The following is a 10,797-nucleotide window of genomic DNA, read 5'->3' on the forward strand; positions in this document are numbered from 1 at the left end:
TCAAATCCTGAGGGAACCAGAAATTGTATTTTATCTCCCTTAGTTACTTCTGGAGATCCCTATCAATTAGAATGAATTCTATTGATGATTCCACTGTGAAAGTAACCAATATTAAAAGCTGCAGCACATAGAAAACACAGCAAACACAGAACATATATCACAGAACAATATTAAAAGCTGCAGCACATAGAAAACACTCACAGCAGACACAGAACATATATCATTCTTACCCAGAGAAGATCTAATTGTTGAGAATAGGGAGTCAATTCACAGTCAGAGTTCCTAACAGAAAAATTCCTCCTTGTGAGCAAATTTTCCACTTTTGGTCCAATAAAATGGGGGTCTCTGATAAGAATCTGGCGTACAGAGCCCTGATCCTTTTGTGGTAGCTAAGCTCTGGCAAATAAAACTCCAAGAGCCATGGTTTCCAGATATTAACAGTCAATATATTGTAATAGTAATGTAATTTTGAATTTGAAGATCCCTTTGTGTTGGCAAAAGTAGCAGGTACTTAGCACTTAGTAACTGATCAAGATTCCTGTCTCCTGTTACTGATATAACAGGAAGGGGTTTACTGAAACAGGTTGTGTTTATATAAGGAAAAGCCCCAGAGAAGCACAGTCAGAATTTCCTTGAGACCAAGATCTGGTGGCAGAACAGCTACAGAAGAATGGAGAACTGAGTCCTGAAAACTTGTGGTGGTGGAGCTTCTTTTGAACAGGAGCCCAGAGCCTGGAGCCTAGAGCCAGGAGCCCAGGAGACTGAAGCATGACTGGGATGCTGAAACTTTGTTTGTTTGTGGCTTGGTTGAGCCTTGAATTCCCTGGAGCAGAAATGGTGAAGGAGCTGACATGGACCAGACCCTGTGAATGCCTGTGTGGAGCAGAACCTGCCCAGAGAGCTGGTCAAGGAACTGGGAACTGTCTGCCATTGAACCCAGGTGACAGTCTGTTGAATCCAGGTAGAATCTGGGACCATGGAAGGGGATCCAGGGAATCTGAGAACAGGGCCCAAGTCAAGATGAAAAGACCTTTCCTTGGGTACTGAGTAATGATGGAATTATAGTTTACTAGTGACCTAAGGGATGGAGGGTTTTGTGTATGATACTTAGTAAGACTTTGTTGAATAAGTGACTGATTTGTACTTGAGATATTGTTACTGATAAGTGACTGATTGAGTTAATCAAGACTTTGCCCCAAGAGTGGAAGACTTTGACTGTGTACTTTGACACTACTGATAAGTGACTGAGTTAACTTAAGAGTGACTATTTTACTTTGAGACTATGTTGTGAATACTATATTGTGATTTTCTGTGATAAGTTTTAATATTGTGAATGCTATACCTTGATTCTCTGTGAAAGTTTTGCTTTGATTTGTTATGGAATAAATAAAGTGATCACTATACTGAGTAATCAGAACCTCAACAGCTGTTCACAGTAACAGTTCTTCTGGAAAGTTTCTGTGCATGGCATTACAGTATTTATTAGGCTAACCAGGGGTGGGGAGCTTCCAGCCTTGAGGTCACATGTGGTCCCCAAGTGCAGACCTTTGACAGAATCTAAACTTCACAGAACAGATTCAAAGGGCTGCACTTGAGGACCTTTAGGTCCCCACCCATGTAGCCAATAATTAATCAACTGATGCTCAGTGACTTCAGTAAACAAATATGCAAAGGGAGACTGTGAAACACTTTAAATCAAGTCTATTCCTTTGGATAGGGAACTCCCCTGACAAGTGAAACTTGATCCTGATTGTTAAACATTTAATGATGAGGTCTGCTAGAAAATCTTTAGCGCCTCTTGCAGATAATGTAGCTTGATCATAAGACTCATATACTCCATACCCCCGGAACCCTCCTTCTTCTGGCAAGGAAAGACAAAATATTTATCCCTAGCATTCCTTAGAATCAGGACGAAGCCCTGGAGGGACATTGACTCATCCCCCTACAAACTTCTTTGTGGTCACCCCTATCCTGCACAACCCTTTGACCTCTCCTCACTCACCCTAAAAGATAGGTTAAAGCAAACACCTCCCCTAGGGTTTCCAGTTCATAAGTTCCAGCCTAGTGATTGGGTATTATCCAAACCGGGAAGGAGGAAAAGCTGACTCCTGCCTGGGAAGGTCTGTACCAGACCCTCCTCACTGCTGACACTGCTGTTTGAACCAAAGAAAGAGGTTGGACTCATCACCCTCGAGTGAAGGGACTGGTGCCAGTCCTGACCCAGTGGACTGTGGTATTACCAGATCCTGGAACCTTAAAACTGACTTTTAAAAAGGGATCGACCCATTCATGACGGAGAGAACTGTTGTGGTTTTATTGTTTCTGTTGGGTGCTATACCTTTGCTTTGCTTTGCTGCAGGTATTTTCTTTTGCCTCTGGCCCCTAGGCCTCAGTCATTTCTGTTGTCATTCACCAAATTAAATTGGCACATGTTCCGGTCCAGACTTGGAATTCTCCCTTTAGTACCTTTGGGACCTCCTGGTTTAATGGGTCCTGGTGGAAACACAGGTGGTCTCTGGCTCCACCTGACAGTTTTTAGTAGAATTATCCTACTCCCAGTGTGTCCCCCACTGCATGAGGCAAACAATAAAGAGAATAGTCACAGTTGTACACGCTATACATTAACTCCAAAATAGTGATGTCATTTTGGTCCTCTTTGAGCACAAAATACAACAACCGTCCTGATTCCAGGCCCAGTGTTCTATCCACTGTGCCACCTGGCTAGTCCTGTGGAAGTACTTTTTATGTTGTTGTTCAGTTGCGTCTGAAACTTTGCAACCCCATTTGGGGTTTTCTGGGCAAAGATACTGGCATGGTTTGCCATTTCCTTTTCCAGCTCCTTTAACAGATGAGGAAACGGAGGCAAACAGGGTTAAGTGACTTGCCCAGGGCCACACAGCTAGGAAGTGCCTAAGGCCAGACTTGAATTCAGGAAGATGGATCTTCTGACTCCAGGCCTGGCACTCTGTGCACTATGGCACCACTTAGCTGCCCTTGTGGAAGTACTAAAAAGGCACAAATAAAACATGAGAAAGGATTGCATTGTCCAGAGAACAGGCAATAAAGTATTGAGAGTTTTTTCTGAGGCCTTTTGTCTCATTTAGCAGTCAGGAAGACTGGATGATAGAACCACAATTATAGGGAGACAGAAAGGTTTACCCCTGGCCAAAATACAGACTCAAAGCTTGGGGTCTTTCACTATTGGCCATTATGGATAATGTAGACTGGAACGTTGTGGGCAGCCAAGGGAATACTCTTGCCTCCTTTGGCTTACCTTTGGTTCTGGCCATTCATTTGCAGGCCATCACAGAGAAAATTGGGAATTTCTAATTCTAAGTCTGGGAGAAGAAACTCTTAGCTCAGTACCAAAAACAGCGTTTAAAAAAAAAAGACAATCAGGGGCAGCTAGGTGGCGCCATAGTGCACAGAGCACTGGGCCTGAAGTCAGGAAGGCTCATCTTCCTGAGTTCAAATCTGGCCTCAGACACTTCCTAGCTGTGTGACCTTGGGCAAGTCACTTAACCCTGTTTGTCTCAGTTTCCCTATCTGTAAAATGAGCTGGAGAAGGAAATGGCAAACCATTCCAATGCGTTTGCCAAGAAAACCCTAAATGGGGTCACAGAAAATTGGCTATAACTAAAATGACTGAACAAGCACAACAATCAGGGAGCATTCTGCATGGTTTTTCTTAGCTGTATGTAGTATCTTCTGGATATAAAAAAAGAGAACCATCTGACTGTCCTTAGGAAGAGGCTCTCTTGGCACTGGTATCCTACTAGACTGGAGCTGAGATGCCTGCCTGCAGGTGGATCTCAAGATATAAAGTACAGAAAGCTGGTAGCAGAAAACACAAAGCCCATTAGTAACTATGAGACCAGCAATGAGAAGGGGTGCAGGGGAGAACAGAGAAGTGATGCCATATCAGTGCTCAGCACTGTGCAGTGCCCATTGGGAGCAAACCCGCAGAGATCAGGGTCACATCAAGAGCTGATGTCATGTCAAAAATGAGAGTAACTTCTGGCCACATGCTCCCTCTCCATGTGCCATTCTACATGGGTATTCACTATGTGTTGGTGCCCAGTTTTGTATCCTTTGTTTTTGCCACCACAAAAAGAACTGCTTTGAATTTAAAAATACAAAAGCAAACAACTTTGAGAGTTGTAAGAAGTATGATCAATGGAGTCATCTCATTCGTGATTCCAGAGGACCAGAAATGAAACATGGTACTCATCATATAGACACGAGGGTTTGAGAGTGTAGAACAAGACACATACTTCTGTCCACAGTCATTGAGGGAATTTGTTTTGCTTGATCATGTGTATTTGTTACAAGAAATTTGTGTTTCTTTTTTTCCCCAATGGGGCTGAAAGTGTGAGGGAGAAAAAATAGATTTTTTTCTCTCTCTTTTTTTTAAAGAGATGTGAGGGGTTCTACAGATGAGAAGCATTGCCTATATTTTCAGATGAGGTCACTGCATTTTTATTTTCACTTAATTATTTTACTTTGTTGCAAGAGAACTCTAAGGGGGAATAATCTCTAAATGTTTATAATGTAAAAATAAAACTGTCTCTGTGTGTCTCTCTGTATGTGTCTGTCCTACTCCCTGTCTCCTCAGTCAGTAACAAAGGAGCAATGGAGAGGCTATTTTCTTACTTTGAGATGAAATAGGAAGCCCTTTATAACAAGGGTTCTTATCCTGAGGTGGAGGGTGGGGTATTTTTTTTATAAAATTATGATAACTGTATTTTAGTATAATTAGCTTCCTTGCTGCTCTATTCCATTTTATTTTATACATTTAAAATATTCTGAGAAGGGGTCTTTAAAGGCTTCACCAGACTGCCCAGGAGATTCATCACACACACACACACACACACACACACACACACACACTATGAAGGGCACCTCTTAAGTAACGCTAGGGGTGGGGCAGTGAAAAAGAAATCAGTTTAAAGAATTTTGGCAGACTTCTCACTCCTGGGAAGTTGTTCAGGAAGACTTCAGACACTGCTTCTTCTATGCTGCCTCTGCTTGGGTCTTTGCTCCTCTTCCTCCTCAGGACAGAAGGAGCAGGTAAGAAGTTTTAACTTGTACCAGAAGCCTTTGAAGGGCATGCCATCTCAGCAGGGAGATCACTAAAAAATACAGAGAAGGGTGCAAATCTTGAAGGGTGCAAATCTTGGGTTACTTCTGCAAAGGGAAATGAGCCCCAAAATACTAAGCTTGCTAATCAAACTTTCCCACTTGAATCTTCTCATCCCTCATCCTCAGAAGCTTGTTTATCTACCCTCAGTAGATAAACATGACATTTATGTAATTGAGTAGCCTTTTTATTGGAAACTAACGAGACAAGTATTTTCTAGAAACTTTACTCTGGTTGGTTTACTCTAGCCCATTGCTCCAACATTTTATATGTCTAAGAATATTAGGTGAAATAGGTGATTTTTTATTTTATGTTATTCACATGTACTGTATCTATTTTGTATGTACCTACATGCATGTATGGTTTCTCTCCTTACCCTCATCTCTACAACAGGAGTTCTTAACCGTTTTTTGTGTCATTGACCCTTTTGGAAGTCTGGTGAAGCCTACAGACCACCTCAGAACAATGTTGTTAGTGCATAAGATAAAATATATGAGATTACCATAGAAACCAAATATTAAAATAAAGTTGGGATGTTTTTTTCTCTCCATTCAAGTTCACAGACCCCTTGAAATCTATACACAACCTCTTGGGGATCTCTGCCTGAGATTATAAACTCAAGCACCGTTGCCTGCATTTCCTATGCCCAGCATAGTTCCTAGAGCATTGTAGATGCTTCATAAATGTGAATCTACTAATTAAAGCTGAAAGAGGTATACGGTGCCAAAAGGTATTCGTGTCCCCTGCTGGAGGGAAGAATCCCCAAGTAATGTGTGCTTTGGAAGAGATATTTTATCACACAGATGCAGCCAAGTAGAGTGATAACCAAAAGAAGTAAATTCTGTCTAGCAAGGTGGTGAGTTATCAATAGAGGAAGAAAAAGTCTCCACTAACAATTAAGGAGACAGTTAATATCGTTATTTCCATTACCATTTGAAAGGCTCTGTACTTACTCTTCATCCTTCCTTTTCTGAAACTAGGTTAAGATTTCTATATGATGTGTTTTGTAATTTTGTTAAGGTAATTCCTTATATCTTTTGTGTTCTCAGCTTTGTTAGCATATAATTGTCAATAGTAGGTGCTGATAATTCTTTTTTTTTTCAAGGTGATTTCACCTTGTTCACTTGCTATTTTGTTGATTTGATTTTCTGTCCTCTTTATCAGATTGGCTAAATATTTATCAGTTTTACTGATATTTTCTAAGAATAAGATTTTGTTTCATTTATCATTTCTACAGTCTTTTTTGGTTTCCCATTTACCTATTTCTCTTCTGTTTTAAAAAAATATATATATTTTTTGGCTTTTTGGAGGGTAATTGGGGTTAAGTGACTTGCCCAGGGTCACACAGCTAGTTCTCTTCTGATTTTTTAAGATCTTCTCTGCTGTGGGGTCCAGAATTTAACAAAGGCTAGCAGAGGCAATTATCAAAGTGAGATATTCTGTATTAGCAGAGGCATACAACCTCGAAATATAGGGATCTTATTAGCTTGCCTCCATTTTGTGGCAAAAGATCAGCATTGAGAGCTGGCAAGGGGGTTTTCATCCATAGATATGTCTTCCAATTGACCTGACAGCATTGAGAACTCTTCTAGCAATCCCAATTGGTGGAAATTTTAAATAAGGTGGTGGGTTAAGAGTTCACAATTCTTCCCCCATTACTGATAAGGGGGAAGAACTACTCAGATAGAGGGATCCCTAGAGCTTTACTAGATCTGGGGAAAATGACTTTCAAATGTGTCTGATCTGCCTCTCTCTGGCACTTAAGAGATGAAATGACAGCTGGTTTATGAAACCCAGATCCTCTATCAATATTTGACTAAAAAAAAAATAAGCTTTGTTGGCTTAGTCTCTCTTTGTAGACCAGGTCATTCTAAATCTTGATAAGGAGGGTAATAAGGACAAGGAGAGGTGTTCTGGGGAAGGATCTGGCTCCAGATGACTTTTGTTTTCTCCTATAAAAAAAAGTAAGGGCCCCTGCCCAGGTAGACATCTTGCTGACTGGGAGTAAATTACATCCCTTAGCTAAAATGTGTTGGGAGGATTTTATCTTTAAACAAATATAATAAATGACCTTTTGATCAGAAAAGGGAGTATAACAAATTAATAGTAATAATCAAATGATACAGAATTAAATTAATTTTTCTCAGTACTTGTTTTAGGTTTTCTTATTTGTTGACTTTCTAATTTTAAAAATGCATATTTAGTTCATCAATTCTCTTTTTCTCTTTTGACTTCTACTTTTACCCTTATCATCTTGTGTATATTTAGAAAGAAATATCTTAATGGCTTCTTTGTTGGTGTTGATTACTATATTTACTTACCCTTCTTGTATGTCTGTTGTCTGGGGTGTTTTAAAAGTAAATAATTTCCTTGGGTATGGTTTTCTCTCTAGGAATTTTCAAATGCCTTTTTTTAAAAAATTGAGTATATACCTTTTTTTTTATTAATGGTAAATGTCAGATTTTCATCTTTGGTTGCAACTTGAGATCATTTACTCTTCAGAACACATAATTCTATTACTTCCTGTAGTTTCTGATGGGTACAATATAGTCTCATGTTATTAAAATTTCCATTTATATTAGGTCTTTCTCCTGGTTGCTTATAGAACTCTTGTTTGTCAGTGTACATTTAATCACTATGAGTCTTGGAGTTTGTAGCATAGGGTATTTTCTAACTGACTTAAATTTTCATTGTGGGCATTTATACCTTAGAAATTGAGGTAAACACTACAAATCAAGGCTAATTTATTATTTTGTTGATTCTTTAGTCTTAAGAAAGTGATGGAGTAAATGTTATGCTGCAGATGAAATTTAAAAGTATGTGTACCTACTTTTTTTTGAGAGTCAATTTATTTCCTGACACATTACTGTCTATAATTCTTAAATTGTCTTAATGCATCCTTTTTTTTTAAGATTATGTGTTTTGATTATATGGAGATTTCTCATTCTTTAAATAACACACTTTCAAGTTTAATTTTTTAGTTAAATTTGTATTTTGTTTTGTTTTTTTTAAAGCAATTGGGTTCAAGGAACTTGCTCAAGGTTACACAGCCAGGTGTTTCTGGGTGGGTGCTAAGTGTCTGAGCCCGGGATTCGATCTCCAGGTCTTCTCAACACTGGAGCCAGTTCTCTTACTCACTGTGCTACCTGGCAGCCCCTGTATTTTGTTCTTAATTCCCCTGACCACTTACCTTCAACTTAGTATAGTAAATTTACTTATAAATTTAGCCAATATAGAGTAATAACATCAGGAATAAGATTGCAAAGGAGACTCAGGAAGTCACTTACTATCCCAAAAATCAAAGGAGAATAATTTTCAAACTACATTATATATTAAATAGCTTTTTTTGCATCAGCTGAAGTATAATAAATTTACTTCAATCCACCATTTTAACTCTGTATGTATCTCTCATTCTTAAATGTGTTTTTTTTTGTAAACAATATATTGTTGGATTCTGATTTTTAATCCATTTTGCTATCTATTAACTTTTTATGGGTGAGTTCATCCTATTCACATTCAAAATTATAATTATTTGGGTATTTCCCTCTACCCTTTTCTAGTTACCTTATCTTCTCCCCTTAGCCTCCTATTTCTTATTTTATCCATCTGTCCTTCCCCCCTTTTAAATCTTAATAAACACACCCTTCTAAAATCCCTCCCCTACTTTGTCCCCCCTCTGTACTAGTTCATAAGACTTTTACACCCTTCCAAAGTGCAGGTAGTTAGTTTTCTTTTCAGTTTTGATCTGATGCAAGGTTCCAATTTTATCAGCCCTCCACCCTGACCAACTTACTCTGTATCAGTTCTTCCTTTCATGCCCCATTTTTATGAGATAATTGCTCCTTTTCCCACCCGATTTTGTTTTTTAGAATAACCCCATCATATACAACCCAGACCCAACCTTTCTTTCAAACTGCCCTAGTAATTATGAGTTTCAAGAATATCGATAGCATTTTCATATATAAAAAGTCCACAGGCCTATTGCTTTGCATAAGCCTACAATTGACTTCTGTTTCAAGTTCTATAGGTCAGTTTATGTAGTCCTGCTGATATCAGCATGGGGATGGGGGTGAGGTGGGATGGCTGAGTGAATGAGTTAGAAGTCAGAGGTTAGCTTTCTCTTTTGCTCATTAAGTTTCTACCTTGTGTATATTCTTAGTGTCCTAAACCAGAGAGACAGCTAAAATTGCTTTATCTCAGGGGCATAATTTCTATTTTAGGGAGATTTAAGAGATTCTGAGGCTCAGAGGAAATATTTAATCCTTTATAGTTTTGGTCACATGACTTGCAATTAGCAAATTGATTTTATATTTCTCTCACCTTAGAAACTGTCCCAAACCATCTCATCTCTCCTCAATATCCTATGTCGCCCATTCCATTTACCCTTACAACTGGTTAGAATTGTACCTCATACTTTACTGGGAGAAATTAATATTATGCTATTATATTAATAGATAATTATGAATTTGTAAGCCACCCTTTTCTTTCTATTTTTGTTAAGGCCCCCCAAAAAAAGCAGTCAGTCAATCTCTGAAGGGCATGGCTGAGTATAAGACAAATAAACACAGCACTCAGGATGGCTGCTGGCACAGGTTCACTCTTAATCTGGTCAGACAGGAAAGACACTAAAAAGAGGTTAATGATCTTACTTTTTTCTAGTCTAGTTTCTCAGAAGAGGATTGCTGATAATAGGAGGTCAAACTCCTACAGTATTGCCTAATCACCCTTCTTTCAGGGGCTGGTGGGGGAATCAGTAGGCAATGCCCCCATGAGTCAGTGGGGTCCCTTGAGACAGGCACAGCTTGTGAATCCCCCTAAATCCCCTCAAGTATCAGTGGGGGTCAGCTGAGGCAAACCCAGATTCCCCCTAAGCCTTGATGGGGGCCGATCAAAGCACAAACAGCATTTGTTCACTCAACCTTAAGGTTCCCCATTCACTGACCAAGGACCACCTGTTTTATAGGGGAACAGACAAAGAATTCATATTGCCAGCAATAGCCTCACAGTTTACATCACCCCAGCCCTGGTATCTCACTGTGCAGCCACAGTGGATGTCTATATTATTTATCATTATGTAATGCTGCACAAGTGTGGTGGAGATGTTTTGAACCATAACTGTAGGAACTCATATCTAATACAATATCTGGGAACAAGAGATTGTTATGGCTATGGATCCTGGGAAACTGAACTCTAAGAAATAATAACAAAAATCCACTTTACCCACACTAAAATTCACCTAACTTCCACTGAGTTTATACTCATAGCTCCCCAGTGTAAGGGTTATGGGATTTAAAGATCTCCCATGCCCCATGGACGTGCTGACATAGCAGAGCAAGAGAAAGTGAAAAGCCGAGCTAACGGTCCTGCAGTTGGCAGTTGGTGGCAGTTGCCTTTTTTTTTTTTTTTTGAGTTAGGACTCCAGCTGAGCACTGCCAGCAGCCGGAGCTGCTGGGAGCAGGACTTTCTGCTGGGGACTGCCGGGGGCCGGAGCTGCTGGGAGTGCTCTTCCAGGACGCTGGGTGGTTGCTGTGAGTGGGGAGAGGAGGACCGTTGCCTGAGGTAGCCTGTTCTGTTTTAAAGGCTTGAGAATGTGGGTGCTTTCTACTTTACCTACCTGTGCCAATATCATAACTACTCTGATGGCTTTCACTTTCTGG

Source organism: Petaurus breviceps, unplaced genomic scaffold (genome assembly GCF_028583685.1).
Source record: "Petaurus breviceps papuanus isolate PSGF00001 unplaced genomic scaffold, PetGlider_PUasm1.0 90792, whole genome shotgun sequence".
Lineage (NCBI taxonomy): Eukaryota > Metazoa > Chordata > Mammalia > Diprotodontia > Petauridae > Petaurus > Petaurus breviceps.